Raw genomic sequence first — 6,862 nt, 5'->3', positions numbered from 1 at the left:
AAAGGGGGGAACATTTTTCAACAACTTGAAAAATTAAAAAAAAAAATGTTATAATAGGTAGAGTCAACGTTTCACATAGATATCTTGGCACGTTTAAATTATATCCAGGTGTGCCAGGACATAAAACTCACTCCGTATATATTCATATCAAATTATGTTTTATTATGACAAGGTAAGAGGACGCCACACCTCGTCTTACGTAACTGCTACATAGGTAGCAAAGGTCCTTTAGTCAGACAGACAGACTGACAGTCTTGTAAAAGATATTGCAGCCCCCCGACGAACAAAAGAAATTGCGTTAGACAACTGGGTAATAGGCTGCAATAGCGATCATCCACTCTAATAAGTTGCACAATGACTTGATCCATTATAAAACTCAACAATTTTAAGGGTAAATATTAAATCTTTTTCGAAATATCATTTGATATATTTAAAATTTTTGTTATTTATCTGCAGTTTGTATAAGTGCTTAACATAAAAGTCACCGAGTAGTGGTGTATGTATGTGTTGGGCTAGTTGTAATGAGAATTTTCTCATTATGTCACACACCTCAATCTCGTACAATTGTACTCAGTTAGCCTACAAATTTATTTATTCGCGATATTCTCGTGCGTGATAGTTACCCATAAAATCAATGTAAAAATGTTTGCTAAAGTACCATCATGTACCATTATCAAACTTGGTCTACCTATATACAAATGAAGCTTTATGTAAAATTCCATGTAGGTTCGTATTCGAGATTTCGAGAGTGCAAACGGACCTACATAAAAATAGAAATTTTGGAAACCCCTGATAGATAGCCCTCTCTGGCGCTTAGTCAGTAAAATTTAATTTCATATTTATTCGTAATATTTTATTGTATGAAGACTTTTTCCTTTGTTTTATTCATATATGTCTTTGTGTGGCTTTGTCAAATTATCTCTGGATAACGTTTAGTAGGAATCTAATAGGAACTACGATAGTTATCATGTTCATAATCATTGTAATCCCTGTATACTACTTAAACTTTGATAGCGACCTATGCTGAAATAATATTAGATAACAAAATCAGTTTGTAGCATACATTATAGTAATCGACCTAAATATTCTGAAAAAAATTTTATTATACGCTATAGTGTATATTAAAAGATATATAACCATTTATTTTCCAAACTTTTAATTGCTATTATCTTGAAACCTTAATATTGTACATACAAATCGTTTACAATTACCTAATATATTAAAACTTTACTTGTTTACGGTCCGTGTTGAGAATTAGCCGAGTTACAGTTCTTGATCGATTTCAAATTATGTATTCTTGAAACTTTTTATTGGTTGGGACTTCATAATGAACTGATGCAGGCTATTTGCGGGTAATGCGTTTCTACCAAAGTTTAGTTGGATATTAAACAATCGTGTTCACACGCTCACGTTATATTTCATAGGCCCGTATATACATAAGACATATTTTTTGATTGTGGTAATTATGGTTTGTGGGATTCAAGATCAGGTAAATTTAAAAATTTCCCAGGTCAATTGCAATAAACATATTTAAATTAAGTCTACATAAAATTGGGTTTATATATTACTTTTCTGAATTAGATGATCTTCTTATACTGTTTTACCAATACATTTATAAATGCAATAAAAATCGCCAAATAAATATATTTCTTTATTGTAAATAAAGCATATTTTATAGTTATTATTTATAACTGATACTTTATTGTTCTGTTTTTCTAGCCATCGTGTAATAGGCTTTACTTTTAAATTAATTATTAAAAAACTAAACATATTATTAAAAAAACTTGTTTACATATTTCTATAAACAAAATAAAAGGCGTTTTTATTTTTATTTTAGAAATATATTTAAGAAGAGTTCTTATTACGACATAATAAAATGGTAAAAGAATTTTTTCAAAGAGTGTTATTGAAAGTAAAGCTATAAATGTGTTAACTGCATTTGAGAGGAAATAGAGTTCGTCGCCGGGCGGAAATTGTGTAGCTAACATATCGTTCTGAGTATTAAGTGCATATTTCCATGTGGAGGAACAATTGAATGTACAGTCACCCATTGAATGTATTAATATCATTCTCAGCACTTTTAATTAAACCAAGGAAATAGAGTTAAATTTTTAATACTTTAACAGTAACAAATTAACTATATTTTGAGATTTTATGTAATATTATTACGATACGATTTTTTTTATAAACCACGATTGATATAATATTTATCAAATGAAACATTTACAGAACATTCATCACTTGCAGTTTAAAACAGTACGTACAAAAATGACTCATTATTGAAACTAAGTAACCTATATGTGTCTGTGTATATGTAAACACCTACCCTAAATCTACACCTGTGTCAAATCTACCTAAATCGAAATGGTCCCAAGTTTTAGGATGTCTGAAAAAATTTTTAATTGTTGTAAGACTCTGTGGAGTGTCCTTAACAGGGTGATCAGATTTTTAGCATATGTATTATTCTTCTAGATTCAGGGTGTTATCTAATTTGGTTATTGGAAAAGGCTGGTTATTATAATATTTACAAAAGTTTAATTTAAAATTACGTAAAACCAAACGAAATCTACGAATTTTAACTACCTATAACATTGCAAATAAAATAAAACGAATACTAGTATTTTTAAATAACCTCATAATGTCAATACTTCAAATCTTTTTGTTTTAAAATCAATTAAGTAAGTGGTTAAATCCTTCGGCTATTTGAAAGTATTGTTTTGTGGAAAATTATTAAGAATGTTTGTATATATCAGAATATATACATTTTCAGAATTAGGACATTAAGACAATGTTTTTCTTTATGCTGTAAGTAAGTCAGTCATCAATATTCCTTTCATGTATAGTGTCATTAACACATAATGGTTCGGTATTGTTTCTATTATCCCTGAAGTCTAAGATTAGTTATTAGTCTACACCCTTATGGATAAGGTATACGTCAATAATCTTGATGGAATCAATGCTAAAGGACACAATTTGTTTCAGACAGATAGAGATAAAATTCATATAAACATTCTCTTCCTCTTTCTTTTAAATTGTTCAGTTTATTCAAAATTGAAAACTTTCATTGCAATTTTATTTTGTTGACACGTAGTACTTAAACGGTATAAATTATTTTAAGGCAAACATATTATGAATGAATTATTATTAATATATGTTATATATATATATATATATATATATATATATATATATATATATATATATATATATATATATATAGTCTCTTAGAGCAGTTTCAAAAGAAAACTACAATTTTTCGTGCAATATTTAGATGTAATTAACAACTTTTTCAAGTACACTTAATATACACAGAATAAAATAAACAAACACTTTTTAAGATATATATATATATAAACACTTTTAATATATATATTAAAAGCACAAAGTTAGAAATATTTATCCTTATGTTAAGTAAGCTTTAAAAAACTAGAACGGGAATTTGCATACAAAAGAATTCTTATATTCTACGAGTGTTCACCGCATGATTGCAGTTGTAAAAACATGCAGTTGTGGTATCTGGATTGTTGTGCTAATACCCTACATTACCTTAATTTTAATTCAATTTGAAATATTTCTAAAACAATGAAATATTTATTTATCGATCATTTGTAAACTAGAGCAAATCTTTGTTCCAATGAGAGATAAAACTCAGTATTTTCCTGAAGGAAGCGGGTAGAAGATAACGCTAAAATTAGCACGATAACCATATCAAAAACCACAGACCAATCCTAGACTGTTAACTACATACATCACCATTTATGGGCATTTTACACGCATTAGGTATGAATTAACCAATAAGCTCCAAGTAAAGAAACGAAAGTGGGGGGGGTCGCAGGGCAAGCTAAGAGCGTAATTTTTTTATTATTCTGTGTCGAGCTCCTGATGAGACAGCACTCTTTGAACAAGTAAGTGAGCCCTCCCAGATGTTAGACAAATAGCCGTCATTCACTTTTTGCTAAGACCTCATGTGATGTAGAGGACAATAATTGCATTTCAAATTTTAACTTAATTCAATTTTAGCTCAAATCTCTCTCGAAGAACTTACTTTCGAGCGCGCCTTTTTTATTTAATATTTAGTTTTCTTGAATTCAAAGGATTTTCTCAAGTATTTAAACTCTTACAGCTTTCACGAATTTTCTAGCCTTTCTTTTATTGCTTGTGATCGTTACTTTGCCGTCCATGACGTTTTAAATAAATGTTTGTGTGAATCAAAAGTGTTCTTTTTAAAAACTATTACCCTACGCCCACTTGTGCCGGGGTACGGCACGACATATTTTTGGTGTCAGAAGTGGAAATCCTCTGAATAATATTGGAATTCTTAAAAGCGCTCAGTTTTATGTAGTGAGGAGATTTGAGCTAACATCCTTGTTTAGTGGTATTTTTAGAACAATTTTAAATTATTTCTTTATCTGTATAAACTTGTGGCATTATGCCTTTGTCTAAAGTAGGAGTAGCGATAAATAAGTTACAGAGAAAACTGTTTTACAGATACTTGGGCAGAGAAATTAAAGTAACTTTGTGGATAGGTGGTAATGTAAGATCTCACTTTGTCTGTGAGCAACACGTCTTGTCAGGAATAACTGTAACACCACGTTGGAGAATAACGAGAAAAGTCCACTATCCTAGTGAAATGAATGTACAAAAAGTAGCGGAGATATTTTTGAGGAAAAGTAATACCAAACCTTGTAATATTATCATTAGAAAATCGTATGTGATTTTAGCTTTTAGGGAAAGACTCTCGTAAAGTAGTTTTCTATTTTCTTATTTCTCGAGACTAGGGTTCAAAAGTAAGTAAGTTTCAAAGTTGGGATAGCAGACAGGAGACACAAAAAGGGGATAGCTTAGAACTTAGTATGGAAAAAAGATCTTTTGGTCAACAACCGGGTGTTACTATAGCGATTAGAGTAGAGATAAAATCCGAAATTATTTACAAAAATTTGAACGCGATCCGCGATAATAACAGCGCACTACGAACACGTGCAGCAAACCGAGAAAAATAATCAATCTGCTTCTACAGTAGTGCCGGTTAAAACAAAACAAGTTACATTTTCAGGACCAATCGAAAAAATATTTGACAATCCTAATATAGAGAATAAAACCTAAATTCCAGACATTTACACAATCATTAGTAATCTACTCAGGACGTGGTAATATGATAAACGCTTAGAATGGTTCCTCTTTATCTGTAATGAAGCGGATACCACTTATTACATTTCGGTAAGTAACCCCTATTTAATACTAGACGGCTGTGAAACTTTGCTTAGGAACATAATATTAACTGACTTTCAAATTATACAAACGAAAGTAACGTAGTAAGAATTAAGGTGACGCAACTAATAATTGAGTTTTTGGATTAAATTCAACGCTAGTTGTTTGTTCCTTATGGGCTGGTGCAGTAATTGTTTATTTTTTATTTGTGGTACTATTTTTTCTGTAATATTGTTACTTGTTAGCGGACTTATCTTTATATATTTTCGTCGTTTAGCTGTGTGTTACTTAGAGGAAGTACTATTTTATAACATAAAATTGATTGGTTGAAAATCCTTTACCATGAATGATAACCTAGCACCTGCAGCCAGCGTGCGTGTACCGAATCCGGAAGGGAATCAAGCCTAATCCAGCATTGGTTCAAATTATTAGCCCTTGCCAGCAGTACCAACTCGACTAATTGGCCTTTCGGGAGCGAATCTCGTGGATGTGTTCCAAGGTGATGGTTCAGGGCCATCTGTATAGGACTTTGCCCGTCTGTTTGAAAATGCCGCAGGAACTGGGCGTTGGTCCAAGGAAGATATGGTACGGGTTTTGCAGTTAAAAGTAAAGGGTCCCTCCGCGACATTTATATACACACTCATATAACATGCCGGTCAGGAAATAGTATATGATGGCCTAGTATAAATAAAAATGTTATTGAATATGTTACAAAGTGCCATTCACATAACTTAAGGAAAACTGGTAAAAGATACACTGCACCTATGGGAATTTCGATACAGACAAAGTCCCCATGGATATGGTAAGTATGAATGTAGTTGGGCCACTAGTGGTTACGAAAAATGGAAATAGTTATCTTTTGTCTTTTATTTATCACGCAACTAGATGGGTTGAAGCAGTACCGATACCCGACCAAACAGCTGAGTCGATTGCTAGAGCATTCGTCACCAGCATAGTTACTAGGTTAGGGGTACCTAAACATTTGTTAACGGATTGTGGTAAAAATTTTCTTTCAAAACTGTTTAGGTAAGTTTGCAAGTTACTGAAAATTTCAAAAATACAGACAACGGTAACGGTCTGTGTGAGAGACAACATAGTGCAATTGCTGCTATGGTGTCCCACTATGTTAATAAAGATAGCCGCAATTGGGATAGCTATATTCCATATGCGCTGATGGCACTCAGGAATGCTAAGCACCCTGTCACAAAGCAATCACCATTTTATCTGAATGCACGGAAGGGAAATGCTACTTCCGCTAAGTGGTGACTATACTTATTCTGGCGACACGGGATGGCCAGTGGAAGAATTCGCTGATAAAATTAAAGAGGCAAAAGAATTAGCCGCTAAATTGACAGAAGCAAGGTTAAAGAACAATGAATAATATGATTGAGGCAAGAAAGTAAAAGAATTTGATGTAAGAAGTTCCGTTTATGTTTATCACCCAGATATTAAGAAAGAAGCGCAGGCAACATTTAAGCGCTACTGGTCTGGACCCCATATAGTGGTGGACAAAATAAATGAAACAGTGAATAAGATCGATATTAATGTTAGACTCACAAAATTACATGTAAATAGATTAAAGCCATCTTTAATTTCGGGAATTGAGCAAGAAAACAATTTCAATATGAAAAGAACGGAAATATTTTATAAAGGA

This window comes from Homalodisca vitripennis, chromosome 6 (assembly GCF_021130785.1).
Source record: "Homalodisca vitripennis isolate AUS2020 chromosome 6, UT_GWSS_2.1, whole genome shotgun sequence".
NCBI classification, from domain to species: Eukaryota; Metazoa; Arthropoda; class Insecta; order Hemiptera; family Cicadellidae; genus Homalodisca; species Homalodisca vitripennis.
The sequence above is the reverse complement of the archived record's forward strand: the minus strand, read 5'-3'. Positions refer to the sequence as shown.